A 15,690-nucleotide genomic window follows, 5' to 3' on the forward strand; every position below is an offset into this window, starting at 1 on the left:
TGACGCTCAGGGACCTACGAATCAGCTCCTGCCACTCGTTGTATTCCGCCTCATAGTGAGGCCCACCTCCTGTTGCCCTCTGGGACATTGCTTCTTGGCCCATCTTCTCCTTAACTCTCCTCTTACAGTCATTCCACCTCTTCTTTAGGCCATCCACATTCCTCCTCTGCTGGGACACACCATTAACGGCCTCCACCACCTTCTGCCAGGCATCTTTACGCCTACGGGCAACTCCTTTGCCCTTCTCTTGGCCAAAGACGGCAGTATGGTTCTCCAGGACAGCCTGGACTAGAGCGAGGTTTTCTGCGAATGTGAAGTTAGGGCACCTCATACGCTCCTCGTCCTGGGCCGCCTGGCTCCCTCCCTGGGATGTCCCTGGTGTGGGTTCCTCCCTATCCTCTCCCTCCTCCCCCCTTCTATCCCCATGTGCACCCTCTATCCCTCTTCTGAGTGTGCCTGGCCTTGGGGCAACTCCACTCCCATCCTCCCTTCTGGCTCTCCCTCTCCCCACTCCGCTCACTCCCTGACGGGGACCCTGCGGCTCCTCCTGTCCATAATCCTCTCCCTGCAACTCCCCTTCCCTCCTCCCCCCAGCCCTAGCTCTCCCTGACATCCTCACACTACACACACTCACACACTCACACTCACTCCCACTTCAATCACACACAAACTGTAAAAGATAAATAAAATGTGTAAGGTGTTAGAAAAAAAAAGTGTTGTGTATTTTGTATATGTGTGTATGCAAAATGTGTGCAATATGTAAAAAAGTGACAGTAAATGTACAAGCTTAACAAATCCACCAAATCCGACCTAACTAAATATTATGCAATGCGCCTCTCTCTCTACTCTAACGACTTTCTCCTACTCACTGTAGTGTGCTGTAGCTCCAAGAACCGACCAAACACACTAAAGAAAATTGCAGCTGCGTAGGGGTTTAAATATGAATTTTGAATCTCGTCAATAAGTGGCGCATCTATTAGAACTGGCGTTATTTTTTACGAGTCGTAGGCTAATTTGCATAAAACTACACTTTATTGAGAGTTTACGTGAACAAAATACTGGCGCAAGCACTTGCGACGACTAAAATGTGTATTTGCGCACATTTTGCCTGCTCGCCGTTTTTTCCTACTTACGCCAGTTTAGCATCTGACGGCGCTGGATATTGGATAGCTAGAGTTGCGAGCTGAAACTGCGGGCGACGCGGGTTCCCTCGCTTGCGTCGCAAACTACGCTGTTTATCGGATCACGCCCCTTGCGCGAGGGAACCGGCGTCGCCCGCAGTTTCAGCTCGCAACTCGAGCTATCCCATATATGGCGCCGTCAGATGCTAACGTGCCGTAAGTCGGATAAACCAGCGATGTCCAGAAATCTGCGCAAGCACAAATTTCTGCCGTCACCAGTGACTTACGGCACGTTAGAAACTGCCGGCGCCTACAAAACCTGACTAAAGTCTAAATCACCCGCACTGTCTAACACGCCTCCCTAACATAGCCCGACACGTCTAACCCTCTATCCGCTATCCCTGCTCACTATCCTAACAATAAAATATGTATTAACCCCTAAACCGCCGCTCCCAAACCTCACCGCAACCTAATAAAGTTATTAACCCCTAAACCGCCGCCAGCTATATTAAATCTATAACCCCCTAAAGTGAGCCCCTAACACCGCCGCCATCTACCTTACCTACCCCCTAAAGTGAGCCCCTACCCCGCCGCTATCTATTTTAAAATTATTAACCTCTAATCTAATCCCCCTACCCCGCCGCCATCTATATTAAATTATTTAACCCCTAAAATACTAAACTATCCCTACCACTAAACCTAAGTCTAACCCTACAAATAGCCCTGAAAAGGGCTTTTTGCGTGGCATTGCCCCAAAGTAACAGCTCTTTTGCCAGCCCTTAAAAGGGCTTTTTGCGGGGCATGCCCCAAAGAATTCAGCTCTTTTGCCAGCCCTTAAAAGGGCTTTTGGCGGGGCTTTGTCACAAAGTAAACTGCTCTTTTGCCTACAATCTACATCCCCCTACACCGCGGCCACCTATAATAAATGTATTAACCCCTAATCTAATCCCCCTACACCGCCGCCACCTATATTAAACACATTAACCCCTAATCTACATCCCCCTACACCGCGGCCACCTATAATAAATGTATTAACCCCTAATCTAATCCCCCTACACCGCCGCCAGCTATATTAACTATATTAACCCTAATTATATTAGGGTTAATATAGTTATTATATTATATATATTAACTATATTAACCATAATTATATTAGGGTTAATATAGTTAATATCGTTATTATATTATATATATATTAAGTATAATAACCCTATCTAACTCTAACATCCTAACTAAACTCTTATTAAAATAAATCTAATATTAATATTATTAATTCAAATATTCCTATTTAAATCTAAATACTTACCTATAAAATAAACCCTAAGATAGCTACAATATAATTAATAATGACATTGTAGCTATGTTAGGGTTTATATTTATTTTACAGGTAAATTGTTAATTATTTTAACTAGGTATAATAGCTATTAAATAGTTATGAACTATTTAATAGCTACCTAGTTAAAATAATTACCCAATTACCTGTAAAATAAATCCTAACCTAAGTTACAAATACACCTACACTATCAATAAATTAAATAAACTACAAATATCTATCTAAAAATACAATTAAATAAACTAAACTAAATTACAAAAACAAACACTAAATTACAAAAAATAAAAAAAAATTACAAGATTTTTAAGCTAATTACACCTATTCTAAGCCCCCTAATAAAATAATAAAGCCCCCCAAAATAAAAAAAATTCCCTACCCTATTCTAAATTAAAAAAGTTCAAAGCTCTTTTACCTTACCAGCCCTTAAAAGGGCCTTTTGTGGGGGCATGCCCCAAAGAAAACTGCTCTTTTGCCTGAAAAAAACACCACAATACCACCCCCAACATTACAACCGACCACCCACATACCCCTAATCTAACCCAAACCCCCCTTAAATAAACCTAACACTACCCCCTGAAGATCTCCCTACCTTATCTTCACCACGCCGGGCCGAACTCCTCATCCGATCCGGGCGATGTCTATCCAAGCGGCAAAGAAGAGGTCTTCATCCCGGCAATGTCTTTATCCAAGCGGCAGCAAAGTCTTCTTCCATCGGGCAGCATCTTCCATCAAGCGGCATCTTCAATCTTCATTCTTCGCTCCACAGACGCGGAGCATCCATCTCGGCCGACGACTGAACGACGAATGAGGTACCTTTAAATGACGTCATCCAAGATGGCGTCCGTCAAATTCCAATTGGCTGATAGGATTCTATCAGCCAATCGGAATTAAGGTAGAAAAATCTGATTTGCTGATTGAATCAGCCAATCAGATTCAAGTTCAATCCGATTGGCTGAACCAATCAGCCAATCAGATTGAGCTCGCATTTTATTGGCTGATCGGAACAGCCAATAGAACGCAAGCTCAATCTGATTGGCTGATTGGTTCAGCCAATCGGATTGAACTTGAATCTGATTGGCTGATTCAATCAGCCAATCAGATTTTTCTACCTTAATTCCGATTGGCTGATAGAATCCTATCAGCCAATCGGAATTCGACGGACGCCATCTTGGATGACGTCATTTAAAGGTACCTCATTCATCGTTCAGTCGTCGGCCGGGATGGATGCTCCGCGTCTGTGGAGCGAAGAATGAAGATTGAAGATGCCGCTTGATGGAAGATGCTGCACGATGGAAGAAGACTTTGCTGCCGCTTGGATAAAAACATCGCCGGGATGAAAACCTCTTCTTTGCCGCTTGGATAGACATCGCCCGGATCGTATGAGGAGTTCGGCCCGGCGTGGTGAAGATAAGGTAGGGAGATCTTCAGGGGGGTAGTGTTAGGTTGATTTAAGGGGGGTTTGGGTTAGATTAGGGGTATGTGGGTGGTGGGTTGTAATGTTGGGGGGTGGTATTGTGTTTTTTTTTCAGGCAAAAGAGCAGTTTTCTTTGGGGCATGCCCCGCTAATGGCCCTTTTAAGGGCTGGTAAGGTAAAAGAGCTTTGAACTTTTTTTAATTTAGAATAGGGTAGGGAATTTTTTTATTTTGGGGGGCTTTATTATTTTATTAGGGGGCTTAGAATAGGTGTAATTAGCTTAAAAATCTTGTAATCTTTTTTTTATTTTTTGTAATTTAGTGTTTTGTTTTTTTTGTAATTTAGTTTAGTTTATTTAATTGTATTTTTAGATAGATATTTGTAGTTTATTTAATTTATTGATAGTGTAGGTGTATTTGTAACTTAGGTTAGGATTTATTTTACAGGTAATTGGGTAATTATTTTAACTAGGTAGCTATTAAATAGTTAATAACTATTTAATAGCTATTATACCTAGTTAAAATAATTAACAATTTACCTTTTAAATAAATATAAACCCTAACATAGCTACAATGTAATTATTAATTATATTGTAGCTATCTTAGGGTTTATTTTATAGGTAAGTATTTAGATTTAAATAGGAATATTTTTGTTTATAATATGAATTAGATTTATTTAATAAGAATTTAGTTAGGGGTGTTAGGGTTAGATAGAGTTTATATAGTTTATATAAATACTATAGTAACTATATTAACTATATTAACCCTAATATAATTAGGGTTAATATAGTTAATATATATAATGTAATAACTATATTAACTATAATATACTTAGGGTTAATATAGATAATATAGCTGGCGGCGGGGTAGGTAGATTAAATTAGGGGTTAATAATTTTAATATAGATGGCGGCGGTGTAAGGGGCTTACATTAGGGGTTAATACTATTAATATAGGTGGCGGCGGTGTAGGGAGGGCAGGTTATAGGGCAAAAGAGCTGTTTACTTTGGGGCAAAGCCCCGCAAAAGACCCTTTTAATGGCTGGTAATAGAGATAATTATTTTAGGGGGATTAAATTAGGCGTTAATAATATTAATATAGCTGGCGGCGGTATAGGGGGATTAGATTAGGGGTTAATATTTTTTATATAGGTGGCGGTGGAGTAAGGGGTCAGATTAGGGGATAGATAAGGTAGATGGCGGCGGTGTAAGGGGTTCACATTAGCGGATAGATCAGTTAGATGGTGGCGGTTTTAGGGGCTCACAGTAGGGGGTTAGTTTATGTAGATGGCGGTGGGGTCCGTGAGCGGCGGTTTAGGGGTTAAATACTTTATTAGGGATTGCGACGGGGGATCGCGGTTGACAGGGAGATAGACATTGCGCATGCGTTAGGTGTTATGTTTTATTTAGCAGATCGCGGTTGACAGTTAGATAGACATTGCGCATGCGTTAGGTTTAGGTTTTATTTAGCAGCTAGTTTAGAGAGTTACGGGGCTCCAATACTCAGCGTAAGGCTTCTTACGGCTGCTTTTTGTGGCGAGGTGAAAATGGAGTAAGATTTCTCCATTTTCGCCACGTAAGTCCTTACGCTGTATATTGGATACCAAACTGGGCTGGTTTGGTATACCTGCCTATGGCCCAAAAAACTACGGGCGACGGCAGAAATATATGCGCGTAACTTCTAGGTTACGCCGTATATGTGATACCAAACCCACGCAAATATTGGCGTTGCTGACTTTTGCGGGCGACAATTTTTATCGGATCGACTCCCTGGTGTTTTCTGCATGTCACATACTTTTACCATATCATTTGTGATCATGACCACTTTTCGCATACTAAATCATTGCATGTCTACTTGTTATTTATTTTAGTTTATCAATTTTTTATTTATGGAACTATCATACTTCATAATAAAACTATTATTATTATTATTATTATTATTATTAATAATAATAATAATAATAATAATAATAATATTATATGAATATGAATAATACATACACTTACTAATTAGTATGCCACTGCATAAAATCATTCTATGTACTTATGTGGTGTAACCACAACTGCAAACTTACTCAATATAAAAAAACAGATGTGAATGTTATTCCTCTGACAATATTATTTACACATTCTTGTTGCTTTTCCTTACTACGGTCAAAACATAACGGCTTAAATAATCAGGATAAAGAGGAAGAAAAATTGCTTAAAGGGACATGCCACCCACATTTTTTCTTTTATGATTTAGAAAGAGAATGCAATTTTAAACATCTTTCTAATTTACTTATATTATCTAATTTGTTTTATTCTCTTGATATTCTTTGATGAAAAGTATATCTAGAGATGCTCACTAGCTGCTGATTGGTTGCTGCACATAGAAGCATTGTGTGATTGGCTCACCATGTGCATTGCTTTTTCTTCAACTAAGGATATTTAAAAAATGAAGCAAAATAAATAATGGAAGTAAATTGTAATGTTGTTTAAATTTCTATTCTCTATCTGAATCATGAAAGAAAGATTTTGGGTTTAGTGGCCCTTTAAGGGATGCTGAAGAATAGCCTTAATGTTAAATAATACAGCATTTTCAGGTTACTCTCAGTGACCCTACATGTTATCTACAAATGCTGTCCTCACTATCTACAAATGTATAATGTAGCTTTGGTCATCTTATTCAACACAATTCCTCAAAGCAGACCTGAATGAAGGAGAAACAATGGAGTGCAAGATCACACTCTGCCTCATGCAGAAGTAAATATTTTGTCAGGTGTTTTTCTACCAGACATTCCAAAATCTTCACTAACCATCTTTCATATTTCTCACAGTTTCCACTATGGGCTCAATGTACTAAGCAGCATTAACCACTTTTGAGTCTTTGTGGGGCAGACTCACATATGCAAGTCTGCTTACACTCTCCGCCACCTCTGAGGTGGTGCGATGAAATGACCCCAAACACATTCACTCGGGGTGATTGAAAGGTTAAGCGAGAGAAGGGTGCGGCATTACACACTCAAACAGGCAGTGGAAGTAAAGGGCTGACTGTTTAATGAAAAGCTGAGAGAACACAGGGCCCAATATATTTTCTCTCCTAGTTCTAATAAGTTTTATTTGTACATATTCTATTTTACCCTTTTTCTGTCTTCTAGACTCCTAGGGGCCGATTTATTATGATGCCGGCGGATCATGTCCGCCTGACATCGCTAAATGCCGACAGCATACGCTGTCTGCATTTAACATTGCACAAGCATTTCTAGTGAAATGCTTGTGCAATGCCGCCCCTGCAGATTCACAGCCAATAGGCCACTAGCAGGGGTTGTCAATCATCCCGATCGTATCTGATCGGGATGATTGCTGTCCGCCGCCTCAGAGGTGGTGGACGAGTTAAGGAGCAGCGGTCTTACGAAACTAAAGTTTCCAGCGATCTTGAAACTATGGGGGTAGATAGCAGCATCCGCTGCTTGTTAAATCTACCCCCTATTCTAAAGTATATACAGTATATGCAGTCAGTATCTAATAGTTTTTTTTTATGATAGACGGATGGACAGACAAACAGACTGACTTTGATTCCAGATGGAAACTTATTGGTTCACTAAACATGTTGATTTTCCTGTGATTTACAACGTCAATTTTCTTTTGGTCCTTGACTTTATCCTTTGTTGAAGCAATTCAATTCCCCCGTCTCTCACTATATATGGAATTACTGCAGCATAATGCTTTCAATAAACCTTGCATAGTTTGTTAAAAGTATTTATTAATATTGTAGATTTTTACATTGTTGTCACAATTTTTTTCGTCGCTGAAAGCATCTAAATGTCATCTAAATATAGTTGACCCAAAGTCAGGGTGGCCAAAGCAACAAATCTGAAAGTTCATAAATTAAAAGTTATTTGAAGCTTGTTGTAATAATTAATTGATATGGTAGCAAAAAACAAAAATATGACTTCTTATAAAGACAAATGTAATTTAGCCTTTGAATCAACATATATAAAATAATCTGGTAATAATTGTTATTGCAATAGATAAATAACAACATTTTGCCAATTATTTAAAAAGCACTTGGGGATTTAGAAATCCTCTTTGGATATGTGTCTCTTTAAAAACAAATTACATTTATTAATGTGTGTTATGAATCCATATCACTTTTATTGCAGGTTTCCATAAGGTCAAATAACCAGCTGTTACAACTATTCTTTTTTAATGATAAAACATTTTAAAATGTGTGCAGAAAAAAAACATCATAGAAAGAGAATGGCTTACTGACAAGGGATTTAGATCTGTCATTCAATACTGAATTATGATGGTTGGGTACTTTGGAAACCTTTCCATTTTAGGTAACAAAAAAACTGACAAGAATTACAAAGCATATACCTGCGCAGTTTCCAAGTTTGAGCTCACTGTAGAACAAAAAGAAGAAAAAAATATTATCTCTAAGAAAGCAGACTGGCTTTCAAAGAAAACTAAAAATAATAGGGCTGCTAGTTTAATACTTAAAACTAAATTGTATTTGGAAAAGGAATATCATCTTTTGTTAAATTATTCTGTTTTATTAGAATAACTATAATTAATTAAATCACTGACATATCAAAGGCAGATTAAGGTTTCCAGAAATATTAAGTATTTATTTATGTTGGGGGGTTGGTCTGTAAAGCTAATTCACACCCCTATCTTGAAGGCAAAATTTACACTTTAGCATTCACTGGTCAATATTCTTACCAATTAAAGTGTCTCATGGCTTTTCATTTACTTTTAGATTCAAAACCATTTGAACCTATTTGAAAACCCTGTTGAAACCAATTTTGTATCAAGACAATTTGACAATTCAGCAATACACCACAAAACACTTTTTGAGCAGCTTTTTTCAGATATGAAGACTTTTAATTTAATGAAAACCCATTTTGGCCTGGGTAAATGGCACATTTTGGCTGCTCATACACATTTTTTTGGTTCTTGCACTCAGTCTTCATGTAATAGGCAAGATAGGAAACATGTAGACAACTTTAAAAGGACACAAAAGTAAAAATTTTACTTTCATGGTTCAGATGAAGCATTTCATTTTAAACAACTTTCCAATTTACTTCCATTATCAATTGGTGCTCGGTCAAAATAAAAACAAAACAGATTAGTGTTTTTTTCTGGGCATTTTTTTTTTGCCTTAGATGATACAATAAAACAGCTGCAAATACAGTTTGCATTAAAGGGACATGAAACCCAATTTTTTTTTCTTTCGTGATTTAGAAAGAGCATGCCATTTTAAACAACTTTCTAATTTACTTCTATTATCTAATTTGCTTCATTCTCTTGCTATCACTTTCTGAAAAGCATATCTAGATATGCTCAGTAGCTGCTGATTGGTTGCTGCACATAAAGGCCTTGTGTGATTGGCTCACACATGTGCATTGCTATTTCTTCAACAAAGACTATCTAAAGAATTGAGCAAATTAGATAATAGAAGTAAGTTGGAAAGTTGTTTAAAATTGCATGCCCTATCTGAATCATGAAAGTTTAATTTTGACTAGACTGTCCCTTTAAAAGGTAACATATAGCTGTTCTTTCTAAAGTTTATAGTCTTTAACTGCAACAAAATAAATCAATCAAATTTTGTATTCAAATTTGTTATATTAAACAGAATCCATTCGAAAGATCTGAGTTATGTTAATGTAACCATTTCACAAATTCCTCATTTTTTTAACCATAGAGAAGTCAACAAAATGATATTTTGCAACACAAAGGGTACACAGTATGTTTTTTCTGTTTCCTGTATTCTCAGCTTCAGTTCCAATGGAGACCTTTCAATTTCTTGCTGGTTGAATTGAATAATCATATATAAATTGAGACATTTTCTATAAATAAAAATAAATCTATTTAGTTACCAGCATTATGTGTTGAAATCCTATTTCAACACAATATTTTATTATTTCTCATAATGAGTTGTTTTCTGGAAAACTTAATAGAGAAGCAATACTTCAAGACTGTAATAAAAAAATGTTCACTATGCATAGACAATAAAATAAATAAATAACCTTTTTAAAATACTTGTGTGATTATATATGTATGTGTGTAGATATTTAAAGAAAAAAATAATTACTACTTGTATAAGTATTCATCAGTATTAATATTTTGTTGTTACCTTTTCTGTAATAACTTTAAAGGGTCAGTTTACTGTAAAATTGGTTTCCTCTTAAAGGGACATGAACCCCAAACATGTAATTTAATGATTTGGATAGAGAATGCAATTTTCAACAACTTTCCAATGTACGTCTATTATCAAATTTTCTTTGTTCTCTTGGTATCCTTTGTTGGAAGTATGTTCAGAAGTGTGCATGTGCAAGTTGCACAATATGGTGCAGTATTGAATTAATGTTATACATTTGCAAGAACACTACATGGCTGCATTTTTCATACCATTTATTGTTTCATGTATCAAGTCTCTTTAATTTGTTTCCAACAACTTGTTATAACAGCTGCAAAGTATACAATATATGGGGAATATTTTTGTATATAAAATATATATTTTGCTGTTTGAATTTACAATCCATTAAAATAGGCTAAACCTATGGGGAAAGCAGCTCTCCGTATCTTATCACTCTCTATACAGACAAAGTCCTCCTTATCATATCTCTGTATAAACATAGCCCAATTGAACAATTTTAAATGAACATTTTAGTACCTACCTCCCCTACCCACATTGGGAGTGTAATTTTGTGTGCTGGCTCCTGTTTTATAGATTTTCTATGCCCATTACTGCAGGGCTAAAATTTTTAGTAGAGGTGGTGGTTTAAAAGAAAAAAGTAGCTAATTCAAATAACAAAATAAAAATAAATGAGCTAGTTGTAAACAGTTTAATACACTCCAGCTGGTAAAATAAATAATTGGGACCGCATTAAAGGGTAGAAATTTTACAGGACACTGTCCCTTTAAAATTTTTAGCGTAAGTATCTATCTATCATATTTGCACAGTGCCTGGGAGTAATTTCTGACCATGTTTCTTAGCACATCTGCTGTAGGAGTTTCAGATTGGGTGGTGCTTGTCAACTGCAGTTTTCAAATAATGTCATAGATTCTTAATACGATTTAGATAATCACTTTGAGCCACTGTAGGATATTCATGTTTTTGTTCTTTAGAAATCCCAAAGTTGCTTTTGCATTGTGTTTGGTTTCATTGTCCTGCTGAATTGCGAACTTCCTCCCAATCTTCACCTTTTAGCAGAGGTGAAAAAAAAGGTTCTCATGCAGTATTGGCCTTTTTTTTTGCTCCATCAATTCTTCCTTCAATTCTCAGAAGATTCCAGGCCCTGCTGGTGAAAAACACCACTCACAATGTGATGCTGCCACCACCATTCTTCACTGTAGGAATTGTGTTTGTTGAGTTTTGGGCAGTGTTTAGTTTGTGCCATATATAGATTTTTTAATTCTGAAAAAAGCTCTGGTATAATTTCATATGACCACAAAACCTTTTCCCATATCTTAGCCGAGTTAGTTTCATGCTTTTTAGCAAATTCTACACATGCCTCCCATGCAGGTCAGTTTTATGCAGAGCTCTTGAAATTGTTGAATGATGCATCTACTCCAGTCTCAGCCATTGACCTATGTAGCACCTTTAATTGTGACTGATGGCCTATTCTTGGTTTCCCTCAGACATCTCCTCCTCGTTGGTCACTTAGTATTTGAGAATGACATTTCTCAGCAGTGTCTGGGTGGTGTAATGAAACCTCCACTTCCAGACAATTGATCCAACAGTGCTAACTGGAATGTCTGAACACTTTACTTTGTACCTTGTTACTGATATAGTTTGAGTAGAATGCTCTTTATTCTTCATTGTCACAACTTTCCACCAGATCTGAAGCCTAAACAATGATGCTTACCCAATGAAAAATACTTTAATATCTCACAAGTATAGACCATTTGTTAAGTAATTGTAATGCCATTAGGGCAGCTATGTAAACATGGAGCATTGAGTAACTACTGTTGGAAATATCACTCCCGGCCAGCAGGAGGAGGCAAAGAGCACCACAGTTAAACTGCTAAATATCACTCCCTTACCCACAACCCCCAGTCATTCGACTGAAGGGAAATGGAGAAAAAGGAGCAACACAAGGTGTAGCGGTGCCTATGATTATAGTAAAAAGAGCAACTGTCTTAAAATAAAGGGTGGGGCCGTGGACTCACCATATCCGGAAAGAAATACATTTATCAGGTAAGCATACATTTTGTTTTTCTTTCCTAAGAGTCCACAGCTTGAGTAATTACTGTTGAGAACCAATACCCAAGCTAGAGGACACGGATAAATAGGGAGGGACAGGACAGGCAGTCTTAAAGGCACCACTGCTTGAAGAACCTTTCTCCCAAAAGAAGCCTCAGCCGAGGCAAAAGTATCAAATTTGGAAAAAGTATGTAGAGAAGACCAAGTTTCAGCCTTGCAAATTTGTTCCACAGAAGCTTTATTTTTGAAAGCCAAAGAAGAGGACACAGCTCTTGTGGGGTGAGTTGTAATTCTCTCAGGAGACTACTGTCCAGCAGTCTCATATGCCAAACAAATTATTCTTCATAGCCAAAAAGAAAGAGTAGTAGCAGTAGCTTTCTGACCTTTACATTTCCCAGAGAAACAGACAAAGAGGGCAGAGGACTGGTGAAAATCCTTTTTCGCCTGTACATAGAATTTAAGAGCATATACAACATCCAAATTGTGTAACAAATGTTCTTTGGAAGAAGGATTAGTACACAGAGAGGGAACAACAATTTACTGATTGATATTTCTATTAGAAACAACCTTAGGAAGGAAACCTAACTTAGTACGAAGAACTGCCTTATCGTCATGAAAAATAAGATAAGGGGAATCACACTGCAGAGCTGAGAGTTCTGAGACTCTTCGAGCAGAAGCGATAGCAACAAGAAACAAAACCTACCAGGATAACAACTTAATGTCTATGGAATGCAACGACTCAAATGGAGCCAGCTGTAAATCTTTAAGAACAAGGTTAAAGCTCCAAGGAGGAGCAACAGACCTAAAGACAGGCCTGATTTTGACCAAGGCCTGACAAAAAGATTGCACATCTGGCACATCCGCCAAACTTTAATGTAGTAAAACTGATAAAGCAGAAATCTGAACCTTCAGGTTACTGACTGACAATCCCTTCTCCATGCCTTCCTGAAGAAAAGATAAAATACTAGGAATTCTAATTCTACTTCAAGAGTAGCCCTTGGATTCACACCAATAAAGATATTTACGCCATATATTATGGTAAATATTTCTAGTAATAGGCTTGCGAGCCTGAATCATGGTCTCAATAACCAAGCTTAGACAGAATTAAGCGTTCAATCTCCAAGCACTCAGCTTCAGAGAAACAAGATTTGGATGAAGGAAGAGACCCTGAATCAGGAGGTCCTTCCTCATAGATAGTCTCCAAGGTAGGAGAGATAACATCTCCACTAGGTCTGCAAACCAGATCCTGCGAGGAATAGCAGGGGCTATTAGAATCACTGACACACTTTCCTGTTTGGTATGAGCAATGACTTGTGGAAGGAGAGCAAACGGAGGAAACAGGTATGCCAACCTAAAAAACCCAAGGAACCGCCAGAGCATCTATCAGAACGGCCTGCGGATCTCTTGACCTTGAACCTTACCTTGGAAGCTTGGCGTTTTGACGGGATGGCATCAGATCTAATTCCGGCACCCCCATTTGAGGACTAAGCTGTAAGATACCTGGGATGAAATGTCTGTCTGCTGAGAAAATCCGCTTCCCAGTTGTCTACTCCTGGAATGTGGATGGCATATAGACAGCAATTGTGGGTCTCTGCCCACTAAAGAATCTGAGTAACCTCCTTCATGGCTAAGGAACTCCGAGTTCTTCCCTGGTGATTGATGTAAGCCACAGAGGTTATGTTGTCTGACTGGAACCTGATAAACTGGACTGAGGACAACTGAGGCCAAGCCAATAGAGCATTGTAAATCACCCTCATCTCCAAGATGTTGATGGGAAAAGCAGACTCCTCCTGAGTCCAAAGGCCCAGAGCTTTTAATGATTTCCAGACTGCTCCCCAGCCCAGCAGGCTGGTGTCCGAGGTCACGATCACCCAGGAAGGTTTCCAAAAGCATGTGCCCTGAGACAGATGTTCCTGAGAAATCCACCACAGGAGAGAATCCCTTGACGACTGATCTAACTCTATTCTATGAAATAGATCTGCATGGTCCCCATTACATTGTCTGAGCATGCACAACTGGAGAGTTCTCAAATGGAATTGAGCAAAAGGAATGATGTCCATGGAAGCCACCATCAGACCGATTACCTCCATACATTGAACCACTGAAGGATGAGCAGTAGCCTGAAGAGAGAGGCAAGAGGAAATGATTTTGTATTTCCTGACCTCTGTCAGAAAAATCTTCATCAATAGAGAATCGATTTTGGTCCCTAAGAACACTAATCTTGTAGCAGGGGAAAGGGAACTTTTTCCCAGATTCAAATTCCATCTGTGGGAATGAAGAAAAGACAACAATATCTCTGTATTAGATTTTGCTTGTTGAAAAGATGGTGCCTTAACCAATATGTTGTTCAGGTAGGGTGCCACAGCAATTCCACAAGAACGGATCACTGCCAAAAGAGCCCCCAGAACCTTTGAATAAATTCTGGGAGCCGTGGCTAGATCAAATGTAAGGGCCACAAACTGGAAATGTTTGTCCAGAAAGGCAAATCTCAGGAATCTGGGATTGTCCCTGTGAATAGGTACATGAAAATATGCATCCTTTAGGTATATGGTTGTCATGAACTGACCCTCTTGTACTAAAGAAGAATGGAGCGTATAGTCTCCATCTTGAAGGATGTAACTTTGAGAAACTTGTTTAGACACTTCAAGTCTAGAATGGGACGGAAAGTTACCTCTATTTTGGGAACCACAAAAAGGTTGGAGTAGAACCTGAGACCCTGTTCCTGCACTGGAACTGGAACTATCACTTCTAGGGAGAAAATATATTGTATACATTTCAAGAACGCCTCTCTCTTTATCTGGTCTGCCGAAAATCTTGAGAGAAGGAATCTGCCTCTGGGAAAAAAAAGTCTTGAACTCCAATTTGTAACCCTGGGATACTATGTCCACAGTCCAGGGATCTGGGATATCTTGTATCCAGGCTTGAGATAACTGAGAAAGTCTTCCCCCCATCTGATCCAATCCTGGATCAGGGTCAAACCCTTCATGCTGAAGGATTGAAAATGTATCTGACGTCCTTTAGGACAGATTCGGCAAGGTAGTACTGGGGCTTGGAAGCCTAAGGGTTAATGAGTATTGTTTTTGTAATAATTAATAAATCATAAATATTCTCAATATAAATAAGGACCTTTTAGATAGTTATATCAAGGAAAAAATTATTTCATAAAGTGATTATGAGTATTGATTAGATCAATATAAAGTACATTAATATATTCTCAGAGGACCCTTTTTAGGTTCGGTAAAGGAGACAATAAATATAAGTTGTACTGAGATAATTCAATATAGCTATAAGCTCATGTTTATTAATCAGTTGTGTGGATCGGTATAACACTTATATGTTAAATTCTTAGATGACTAAAGCTCCCTATCACTTGAGACTAGCTCGATATAAGCAGGTTACAAAAGTGTAGGAGAATAGGATTAATCTCAAACGTATACCAATCTATATAACAGACTGTAAGTGATTGATAAATAACATTTATTATACAAAAACCTACACAAACACTTATAAAATATACATATACAGTTGCTTATAAAATGGAAATGGGGTAAAACTAAAATTGGACGTCCAATAGTTCAAAAATTCAGATTAGAAATCACATATAAATAACCTGCTGAGATGCAGTGTAGGC

Source organism: Bombina bombina, chromosome 4 (assembly GCF_027579735.1).
Source record: "Bombina bombina isolate aBomBom1 chromosome 4, aBomBom1.pri, whole genome shotgun sequence".
NCBI classification, from domain to species: Eukaryota; Metazoa; Chordata; class Amphibia; order Anura; family Bombinatoridae; genus Bombina; species Bombina bombina.